The 12,404-nt window shown below is 47.2% G+C and overlaps 1 protein-coding gene across 4 annotated transcripts in view; it reads left to right on the top strand.

Moving 5' to 3' along the window:
* The window catches only part of dnah10 (dynein axonemal heavy chain 10), a 704,002-nt gene that overhangs the window by 420,749 nt on the left and 270,849 nt on the right, over window positions 1-12,404 (top strand). The gene's annotated exons all lie outside the window — the stretch shown is intronic.

Raw genomic sequence — 12,404 nt, 5'->3', positions numbered from 1 at the left:
GCTGATGAGGACAGTTACTAGCCGATGAGAAAGTTACTAACTGATGACGATAGTTACTAGCTGATGGGGACAGTTACTAGCTGATGGGGACAGTTACTAGCTGATCAGGACAGTTACGAGCTGACGGGCACAATTACTAGCTGATGAGTGCCGTTACTAGCTGATGGGGACAGTTACTAGCTGATGAGTACAGTTACAAGCTGATGATTACAGTTACTAGCTGATGGGGACAGTTACTAGCTGATGAGGACAGTTACGAGCTGATGAGGGCAGTTACTAACTGATGAGGACAGTTACTAGCTGACGGGCACAGTTACTGGCTGATGGGCACAGTTACTAGCTGATGAGGACAGTTACTAGCTGATGAGGTCAGTTACTAGCTGAAGAGTGATGAGTAAAGTTACTAGCTGATGAGGACAGTTACTAGCTGATGAGTGCAGTTACTAGCTGATGAGGACAGTTACTAGCTGATGAGGTCAGTTACTAGCTGAAGAGTGATGAGTAAAGTTACTAGCTGATGAGGACAGTTACTAGCTGATGAGGACAGTTACTAGCTGATGAGTGCAGTTACTAGCTGAAGAGTGATGAGTAAAGTTACTAGCTGATGAGGACAGTTACTAGCTGATGAGGACAGTTACTAGCTGATGAGTGCAGTTACTAGCTGATGAGGGCAGTTACTAGCTGACGGGCACAGTTACTAGCTGATGAGTACAGTTACTAGCTGATGGGCACAGTTACTAGCTGATGAGTACAGTTACTAGCTGATGGGCACAGTTACTGGCTGATGAGACAGTTACTAGCTGATGAGGACAATTACTAGCTGATGAGGACAGTTACTAGCTGAAGAGTGATGAGTAAAGTTACTAGCTGATGAGGACAGTTACTCGCCGATGAGACAGTTTCTAACTGATGAGGGCAGTTTCTAACTGATGAGGGCAGTTACGAGCTGATGAGGACAGTTACGAGCTGATGAGGACAGTTACTAGCTGATGGGCACAGTTAGTAGCTGATGAGGACAGTTACTAGCTGATGAGGACAGTTACTAGCTGATGAGTACAGTTACTAGCTTATGAGGACAGTTACGAGCTGATGAGGACAGTTACGAGCTTATGAGGGCAGTTACTAGCTGATGAGGGCAGTTACTAGCTGAAGAGTGCAGTTACTAGCTGATGAGGACAGTTACTAGCTGATGAGTACAGTTACTAACTGATGAGGACAGTTACTAGCTGATGAGGACAGTTACTAGCTGATGGGCACAGTTATTGGCTGATGAGACAGTTACTAGCTGATGAGTACAGTTACTAACTGATGAGGACAGTTACTAGCTGATGAGGACAGTTACTAGCTGATGAGGACAGTTACTAGCTGATGGGGTCAGTTACTAGCTGATGAGGACAGTTACGAGCTGATGAGTGCAGTTACGAGCTGATGAGTGCAGTTACTAGCTGACGGGCACAGTTACTAGCTGACGGGCACAATTACTAGCTGATGAGTACAGTTACTAGCTGACGGGCACAGTTACTAGCTGATGAGGACAGTTACGAGCTGATGAGGGCAGTTACTAACTGATGAGGACAGTTACTAGCTGATGAGTACAGTTACTAGCTGACGGGCACAGTTACAGGCTGATGGCACAGTTACTAGCTGATGAGTACAGTTACTAGCTGATGAGGGCAGTTACTAGCTGATGAGTGCAGGTACTAGCTGACGGGCACAGTTACTAGCTGATGAGTACAGTTACTAGCTGATGGGCACAGTTACTGGCTGATGAGACAGTTACTAGCTGATGAGGACAGTTACTAGCTGAAGAGTGATGAGTAAAGTTACTAGCTGATGAGACAGTTAATAACTGATGAGGACAGTTACTAGCTGATGAGGCAGTTACTAGCTGATGAGACAGTTACTAGCTGATGAGGGCAGTTACTAGCTGATGAGTGCAGTTACTCGCTGACGGGCACAGTTACTAGCTGATGAGTACAGTTACTAGCTGATGGGCACAGTTACTCGCTGATGAGACAGTTACTAGCTGATGAGGACAGTTACTAGCTGATGAGGACAGTTACTAGCTGAAGAGTGCTGAGTAAAGTTACTAGCTGATGAGGATAGTTACTAGCTGATGAGACAGGTACGAACTGATGAGGACAGTTACTAGCCGATAAGCCAGTTACAAACTGATGAGGGCAGTTACTAGCTGATGAGGACAGTTACGAGCTGATGAGGACAGTTACGAGCTGACGAGGACAGTTACTAGCTGACGGGCACAGTTACTAGCTGATGAGGATAGTTACTAGCTGATGAGACAGGTACGAACTGATGAGGACAGTTACTAGCCGATAAGCCAGTTACAAACTGATGAGGGCAGTTACTAGCTGATGAGGACAGTTACGAGCTGATGAGGACAGTTACGAGCTGACGAGGACAGTTACTAGCTGACGGGCACAGTTACTAGCTGACGGGCACAGTTACTAGCTGATGAGGACAGTTGCGAGCTGATGAGGACAGTTACTAGCTGACGGGCACAGTTACTAGCGGATGAGTGCAGTTACTAGCTGATAAGGACAGTTACGAGCTGACGAGGACAGTTACTAGCTGACGGGCACAGTTACTAGCTGACGGGCACAGTTACTAGCTGATGGGGACAGTTACTAGCTGATGAGGACAGTTGCGAGCTGATGAGTGCCGTTACTAGCTGATGAGGACATTTACTAGCTGATGAGGGCAGTTACTAACTGATGAGGACAGTTACTAGCTGATGAGTACAGTTACTAGCTGACGGGCACAGTTACTAGCTGATGAGGACAGTTACGAGCTGATGAGTACAATTACCAGCTGGCGGGCACAGTTACTAGCTGATGAGGACAGTTACGAGCTGATGAGTACAGTTACTAGCTGTTGAGTACAGTTACTAGCTGACGGGCACAGTTACTAGCTGATGGGCACAGTTACTAGCTGATGAAGGCAGTTACTAGCTGATGAGTGCAGTTACTTGCTGACGGGCACAGTTACTAGCTGATGAGGACAGTTACTAGCTGATGGGCACAGTTACTGGCTGATGAGACAGTTACTAGCTGATGAGGACAGTTACAAGCTGAAGAGTGATGAGTAAAGTTACGAGCTGATGAGGACAGTTACTAGCTGATGAGACAGTTACTAACTGATGAGGACAGTTACTAGCTGATGAGACAGTTACTAGCTGATGAGGACAGTTACTAACTGATTAGCTGATGAGGACAGTTACTAGCCGATGAGACAGTTACTAACTGATGACGATAGTTACTAGCTGATGGGGACAGTTACTAGCTGATGGGGACAGTTACTAGCTGATCAGGACAGTTACGAGCTGACGGGCACAATTACTAGCTGATGAGTGCCGTTACTAGCTGATGGGGACAGTTACTAGCTGATGAGTACAGTTACTAGCTGATGAGGACAGTTACGAGCTGATGAGGGCAGTTACTAGCTGATGAGTGCAGTTACTAGCTGACGGGCACAGTTACTAGCTGATGAGTACAGTTACAAGCTGATGATTACAGTTACTAGCTGATGGGGACAGTTACTAGCTGATGAGGACAGTTACGAGCTGATGAGGGCAGTTACTAACTGATGAGGACAGTTACTAGCTGATGAGTACAGTTACTAGCTGACGGGCACAGTTACTGGCTGATGGGCACAGTTACTAGCTGATGAGGACAGTTACTAGCTGATGAGGTCAGTTACTAGCTGAAGAGTGATGAGTAAAGTTACTAGCTGATGAGGACAGTTACTAGCTGATGAGTGCAGTTACTAGCTGATGAGGACAGTTACTAGCTGATGAGGTCAGTTACTAGCTGAAGAGTGATGAGTAAAGTTACTAGCTGATGAGGACAGTTACTAGCTGATGAGGACAGTTACTAGCTGATGAGTGCAGTTACTAGCTGAAGAGTGATGAGTAAAGTTACTAGCTGATGAGGACAGTTACTAGCTGATGAGGTCAGTTACTAGCTGAAGAGTGATGAGTAAAGTTACTAGCTGATGAGGACAGTTACTAGCTGATGAGGACAGTTACTAGCTGATGAGTGCAGTTACTAGCTGATGAGGGCAGTTACTAGCTGACGGGCACAGTTACTAGCTGATGAGTACAGTTACTAGCTGATGGGCACAGTTACTGGCTGATGAGACAGTTACTAGCTGATGAGGACAATTACTAGCTGATGAGGACAGTTACTAGCTGAAGAGTGATGAGTAAAGTTACTAGCTGATGAGGACAGTTACTCGCCGATGAGACAGTTTCTAACTGATGAGGGCAGTTTCTAACTGATGAGGGCAGTTACGAGCTGATGAGGACAGTTACGAGCTGATGAGGACAGTTACTAGCTGATGGGCACAGTTAGTAGCTGATGAGGACAGTTACTAGCTGATGAGGACAGTTACTAGCTGATGAGTACAGTTACTAGCTTATGAGGACAGTTACGAGCTGATGAGGACAGTTACGAGCTTATGAGGGCAGTTACTAGCTGATGAGGGCAGTTACTAGCTGAAGAGTGCAGTTACTAGCTGATGAGGACAGTTACTAGCTGATGAGTACAGTTACTAACTGATGAGGACAGTTACTAGCTGATGAGGACAGTTACTAGCTGATGGGCACAGTTACTGGCTGATGAGACAGTTACTAGCTGATGAGTACAGTTACTAACTGATGAGGACAGTTACTAGCTGATGAGGACAGTTACTAGCTGATGAGACAGTTACTAACTGATGAGGACAGTTACTAGCTGATGGGGTCAGTTACTAGCTGATGAGGACAGTTACGAGCTGATGAGTGCAGTTACTAGCTGACGGGCACAGTTACTAGCTGACGGGCACAATTACTAGCTGATGAGTACAGTTACTAGCTGACGGGCACAGTTACTAGCTGATGAGTACAGTTACTAGCTGATGAGGGCAGTTACTAGCTGATGAGTGCAGGTACTAGCTGACGGGCACAGTTACTAGCTGATGAGTACAGTTACTAGCTGATGGGCACAGTTACTGGCTGATGAGACAGTTACTAGCTGATGAGGACAGTTACTAGCTGATGAGGCAGTTACTAGCTGATGAGACAGTTACTAGCTGATGAGGGCAGTTACTAGCTGATGAGTGCAGTTACTAGCTGATGAGTACAGTTACTAGCTGATGGGCACAGTTACTCGCTGATGAGACAGTTACTAGCTGATGAGGACAGTTACTAGCTGATGAGGACAGTTACTAGCTGATGAGTACAGTTACTAGCTGATGGGCACAGTTACTCGCTGATGAGACAGTTACTAGCTGATGAGGACAGTTACTAGCTGATGAGGACAGTTACTAGCTGAAGAGTGCTGAGTAAAGTTACTAGCTGATGAGGATAGTTACTAGCTGATGAGACAGGTACGAACTGATGAGGACAGTTACTAGCCGATAAGCCAGTTACAAACTGATGAGGGCAGTTACTAGCTGATGAGGACAGTTACGAGCTGATGAGGACAGTTACGAGCTGACGAGGACAGTTACTAGCTGACGGGCACAGTTACTAGCTGATGAGGATAGTTACTAGCTGATGAGACAGGTACGAACTGATGAGGACAGTTACTAGCCGATAAGCCAGTTACAAACTGATGAGGGCAGTTACTAGCTGATGAGGACAGTTACGAGCTGATGAGGACAGTTACGAGCTGACGAGGACAGTTACTAGCTGACGGGCACAGTTACTAGCTGACGGGCACAGTTACTAGCTGATGAGGACAGTTGCGAGCTGATGAGGACAGTTACTAGCTGACGGGCACAGTTACTAGCGGATGAGTGCAGTTACTAGCTGATAAGGACAGTTACGAGCTGACGAGGACAGTTACTAGCTGACGGGCACAGTTACTAGCTGATGGGGACAGTTACTAGCTGATTAGCTGATGAGGACAGTTACTAGCTGATAAGGACAGTTACGAGCTGACGAGGACAGTTACTAGCTGACGGGCACAGTTACTAGCTGATGGGGACCGTTACTAGCTGATGAGGACAGTTGCGAGCTGATGAGTGCCGTTACTAGCTGATGAGGACATTTACTAGCTGATGAGGGCAGTTACTAACTGATGAGGACAGTTACTAGCTGATGAGTACAGTTACTAGCTGACGGGCACAGTTACTAGCTGATGAGGACAGTTACGAGCTGACGGGCACAGTTACGAGCTGATGGGCACAGTTACTAGCTGATGAGTACAGTTACTAGTTGATGAGGGCAGTTACTAGCTGATGAGTGCAGTTACTAGCTGACGGGCACAGTTACTAGCTGATGAGTACAGTTACTAGCTGATGAGCACAGTTACTGGCTGATGAGACAGTTACTAGCTGATGAGGACAGTTACTAGCTGATGAGGACAGTTACTAGCTGAAGAGTGATGAGTAAAGTTACTAGCTGATGATGACAGTTACTAGCTGATGAGACAGTTACTATCTGATGAGGACAGTTACTAGCTGATGAGACAGTTACTAACTGATGAGGACACTTACTAGCTGATGAGGACAGTTACTAGCTGATGAGACAGTTACTAGCTGATGAGACAGTCACTAGCTGATTAGCTGATGGGGACAGTTACTAGCTGATGAGACAGTTACTAGCTGATGAGGACAGTTACTAGCTGATGAGACAGTTACTAACTGATGAGGACAGTTACTAGCCGATGAGACAGGTACTAACTGATGAGGACAGTTACTAGCCGATGAGACAGTTAATAACTGATGAGGGCAGTTACTAGCTGATGAGTACAGTTACTAGCTGATGAGACAGTTACTAACTGATGAGGACAGTTACTAGCCGATGAGACAGTTACTAGCTGATGGGGACAGTTACTAGCTGATGAGACAGTTACTAGCTGATGTGGACAGTTACTAGCTGAGGAGACAGTTACTAGCTGATGGGGACAGTTACTAGCTGATGAGACAGCTACTAACTGATGAGGACAGTTACTAGCTGATGAGTACAGTTACTGGCTGATGGGGACAGTTACTAGCTGATGAGGACAGTTACTAGCTGATGAGACGGTTACTAGCTGATGAGTGCAGTTACAACTGACGGGCACAGTTACTAGCTGACGGGCACAGTTATTAGCTGATGGGGACAGTTACTAACTGATGAGGACAGTTACTAGCTGATGAGACAGTTACTAGCTGATGAGTGCAGTTACAACTGACGGGCACAGTTACTAGCTGACGGGCACAGTTACTAGCTGATGAGTACAGTTACTAGCTGATGAGTACAGTTAGTCGCTGACGGGCACAGTTACTAGCTAATGGGGACAGTTACTAACTGATGAGGACAGTTACTAACTGATGAGGACAGTTACGAGCTGATGAGGGTAGTTACTAACTGATGAGGACAGTTACTAGCTGATGAGCACAGTTACTAGCTGATGAGTACAGTTACTAACTGATGAGGACAGTTACTAGCTGATGAGTACAGTTACTAGCTGACGGGCACAGTTACTAGCTGAAGAGGACAGTTACTAGCTGATGAGTGCAGTTACGAGCTGATGAGGGCAGTTACTAACTGATGAGGACAGTTACTAGCTGATGAGTACAGTTACTAGCTGACGGGCACAGTTACTAGCTGATGAGGACAGTTACGAGCTGATGAGGGCAGTTACTAGCTGATGAGTACAGTTACTAGCTGACGGGCACAGTTACTAGCTGATGGGCACAGTTACTGGCTGATGAGACTGTTACTAGCTGATGAGGACAGTTACTAACTGATGAGGACAGTTACTAGATGATGAGGACAGTTACTAGCTGATGAGACAGTTACTAACTGATGAGGATAGTTACTAGCTGATGAGACAGTTACTAGCCGATGAGACAGTTACTAGCTGATGAGGACAGTTACGAGCTGATGAGGGCAGTTACAACTGACGGGCACAGTTACTAGCTGATGAGTACAGTTACTAGCTGATGAGTACAGTTACTCGCTGACGGGCACAGTTACTAGCTGAGGACAGTTACGAGCTGATGAGGGCAGTTCCTTACTGATGAGGACAGTTACTAGCTGATGAGTACCGTTACTAGCTGATGAGGACAGTTATGAGCTGATGAGTACAGTTACTAGCTGATGGGCACAGTTGCTCGCTGATGGGCACAGTTGCTAGCTGATGGGCACAGTTACTAGCTGATGAGTACAGTTACTTGCTGATGAGGGCAGTTACTAGCTGATGAGTGCAGTTACTAGCTGACGGGCACAGTTACTAGCTGATGAGTACAGTTACTAGATGATGGGCACAGTTACTGGCTGAAGAGTGATGAGTATAGTTACTAGCTGATGAGGACAGTTACTAGCTGATGAGACAGTTACTAGCTGATGAGGACAGTTACTAACTGATGAGGGCAGTTACTAGCTGATGAGACAGTTGCTAACTGATGAGGATAGTTACTCGCTGATGAGGCAGTTACTAACTGATGAGGACAGTTCCTAGCCGATGAGACAGTTACTAACTGATGAGGGCAGTTACTAGCTGATGAGGACAGTTACTAACTGATGAGGGCAGTTACTAGCTGATGAGGACAGATACTAGCTGATGAGTACAGTTACTAGCTGATGAGGACAGTTACTAGCTGATGAGGACAGTTACGAGCTGTTGAGTACAGTTACTAACTGACGGGCACAGTTATTAACTGATGGGCACAGTTACTAGCTGATGAGTACAGTCACTAGCTGTTGAGTACAGTCACTCGCTGACGGGCACAGTTACTAGCTGATGAGGACAGTTACGAGCTGATGTGGGCAGTTACTAGCTGTTGAGTACAGTTACTAGCTGATGGGCACAGTTACTAGCTGATGAGGACAGTTACTAGCTGGTGAGGACAGTTACTATCTGATGAGAGCAGTTACTAGCTGATGAGGACAGTTACTAGCTGATGGGCACAGTTACTGGCTGATGAGACAGTTACTAGCTGATGAGGACAGTTACTAGCTGATGTGGACAGTTACTAGCTGAAGAGTGATGAGTAAAGTTACTAGCTGATGAGTACAGTTACTAGCTGATGAGACAGTTACTAACTGATGAGGACAGTTACTAGCTGATGAGACAGTTACTAACTGATGAGGATAGTTACTAGCTGATGAGACAGTTACTAACTGATGAGGACAGTTACTAGCTGATTAGCTGATGGGGACAGTTAGTAGGTGATGAGACAGTTACTAGCTGATGAGGACAGTTACTAACTGATGAGGATAGTTACTAGCTGATGAGACAGTTACTAACTGATGAGGACAGTTACTAGCTGATTAGCTGATGGGGACAGTTAGTAGGTGATGAGACAGTTACTAGCTGACTAGCTGATGGGGACAGTTAGTAGGTGATGAGACAGTTACTAGCTGATGAGGACAGTTACTAGCTGATGAGACAGTTACTAACTGATGAGGACAGTTACGAGCCGATGAGACAGTTACAAACTGATGAGGGCAGTTACTAGCTGATGAGGACAGTTACTAGCTGATGAGGACAGTTACTAGCTGATGAGGACAGTTACTAGCTGATGGGGATTTCATCCAGCCCATCGAGTCTGCACCGGCTCTTGGAAAGAGCACCCTACCCAAGGTCAACACCGCCACCCTATCGCCATAACCCAGTAACCCCATCCAACACTAAGGGCAATTTTGGGCACTAAGGGCAATTTATCATGGCCAATCCACCTAACCTGCACATCTTTGGACTGTGGGAGGAAACCGGAGCACCCGGAGGAAACCCACGCACACACGGGGAGAACGTGCAGACTCCGCACAGACAGTGACCCAAGCCGGAATCGAACCTGGGACCCTGGAGCTGTGAAGCCACAGTGCTAGCCACTGTGCTACCGGGCTGCCCCAGTTACACATTGTGGGTCTGCAGTTAATATTCTCTTTGATGCAGCTCCCAAGGAACGACCTTAAACAGCCCTTGTGACCTCTATGACACAGAGCGCATCGTGCATTTATTTACACAATTGCACACCCTGGGGCCAGTGCCTTATCATTCCCGTTCGTCATTTCTCCTCTATTTTGGAAGCCGTAGTGATGAGTTTTCTCATAAGACAAGGTCAATGGTAAATCGCCAAACAGCATGAATACATGGGGCGGGATTCTCCCTACCCGGCGGGGCGGGAGGTCCCGGCAGGATGGAGTGGCGAGAACCACTCCGGCGTAGCGGCGTCCCACAGGTGTGCATTTCTCCGTACTTTTAGGGGCCAAGCCCTCACCGTGAGGGACTAGGCCCGCACCGGAGTGGTTTCCGCTCCACCGGCTGGCGTGGAAGGCCATTGACGCCACGCCAGCCGGGGCCGAAAGGACTTCGCCGGGCGGCGGAAGTCCGCGCATGCGCGGGAGCGTCAGCGGCCGCTGACGTCATCCCAGTGCATTCGCAGGTGGCGTGTTCCGCCGGCGTGGTTCCCATATGGGGCGTCGGCCGTCGCGGAGGCTGTGGCTGAGGCAGAGGAAAAAGAGTGCCCCCACGGCACAGGCCCGCCCGCGGATCGGTGGGCCCCGATCGCGGGCCAGGCCACCGTGGGGGCACCCCTTAGGGCCAGATTGCCCCGCGCCCCACCCAGGACCCCGGAGCCCGCCCGCGCCGCCTTGTCCCGCCGGTAAGAGAGGTGGTTTGATTCTCGCCGGCGGGACAGGCATTCCAGCAGCGGGACTTTGGCCCATCGCTAGATTCCCGCCCCCGCCGAATATCCGGTGCTGGAGAATTCGGCAACCAGCGGAGGTGGGATTCACGCCAGCTCCCGGCGATTCTCCGACCCGGCGCGGGGGTCAGGGAATCCCGCCCTGAATAGACAAAATACCATTTTCAGACTGAATATTAGTTATTTATTCCTTATGACATCAGAAATATTAAATTATGCAAACCTTCTCTGATGTGAGCGCACCTCACTTCACATGTCGGTATTACTGAGCTGATTAGCACTAACCTTACGCATTAGATGCTGCGTGGTTTCATGTACTGAGTATGTCAACAATGTATCCCACAGCCCTCATAGATTCTCTGAAAAAGAGGCATACGGACTTAAAAGTTTAACTTGTTTATCTCTCCACAGACGCTGCCAGTCCCGCTGAGCCTTTCCAGCATTTTCTGTTTTTATCTCAATGCCCTCCTCTGGCGAAAGGGAGAGTGAGATTCTTTTGTCTCTTCTAGTTCTGCAGAATCTGCTGCAGACTGTATTTTCTTCCCAGACAGAGAAAAAGAATGTCAAAAGCTCTACCTATATTCCCACCATTGGGGCGGGTTTAGCACACTAGGCTAAATCGCTGGCTTTTAAAGCAGACCAAGGTAGGCCAGCAGCACGGTTCAATTCCCGTACCAGCCTCCCCGAACAGGTGCCGGAATGTGGCGACTAGGGGCTTTTCACAGAAACTTCATTGAAGCCGACTCGTGACAATAAGCAATTTTCATTTCATTTCATTTCCACCCCACCCCAATTAGCTTTCCGTGGAAAGACTGGCTCGCTGCGTATCCATTCAAAATCACCACGTAGAATGATTAATATCGCACTTCCCCTTTGTGTGGTTGCTGCACCAACAACGTTCCCAACTCGCAAATTCCCCTGCTGTAATTAGTGCGTGGAAACCATGATAATATTATAAATGTGACTATCTCAGCGATATGATTGATGATCCTCATTGTCTCAAACCAATACAGTACATGAGAAACATCATTCTGAGATTATTTCTGTATAAACTAGTTTGTACGTAGCTTGTTTACCTTTGGTAAACGGAATGTAACCACACGGCAATATTAGAAAATAAATGAAGTTAAAATTCCTTCTCAGACAAATTGGAAAAAAGGTGACTAAAAATATTCCTGAAAACTTGGGAGTTGGTTTATTCATCGCTGCGATCGATTGTTTAGCCAGAGTTACACAAAGAGTAAATGGATAGGATGGGTAGAGAGGGAAACGAAATGAGGAAGTGGTGAGGTTCTTGGCCAAGGGTGGTATCATGACCGGTACAGGCTCGGAGGGCCGAAGGGCCTGTTCCTGTGCTGTATTGTTCTTTGTTCTAAATGGGGAACGTGTGACGCACACACACACATGCATGCACACACGCACATGCACACACACACTAAGGCTAACTCTATGGCAGGAGTCTTGAAAAGCCTCGAGCATTTTCAGGCCTTCTGTCTCCTATCCTTTTGAAGTGAATATAGGTGTGTTGGCCAATCGTACTGGGAACTGTAGGCTCAGGTGGAGGCCATTCAGCCCCTCAAGCCTGTCCCACCATTCAATGGCTGATTTGTATCTCGACTCCACCCACCTGCCTCACCAAGGCATTCACTAACACCGATAGTAAAGGTTAGTTTTGATGACCTAATGAACTAACTTTATTTTGTTTTTGTTGATGTGTAAGTTAGCTTTGAATTTTGTTCTAATTGCAGTATTGTTGGAAGTGTAAA

Source organism: Scyliorhinus torazame, chromosome 1 (genome assembly GCF_047496885.1).
Source record: "Scyliorhinus torazame isolate Kashiwa2021f chromosome 1, sScyTor2.1, whole genome shotgun sequence".
NCBI lineage: Eukaryota > Metazoa > Chordata > Chondrichthyes > Carcharhiniformes > Scyliorhinidae > Scyliorhinus > Scyliorhinus torazame.
The sequence above is the reverse complement of the archived record's forward strand: the minus strand, read 5'-3'. Positions and strand labels throughout refer to the sequence as shown.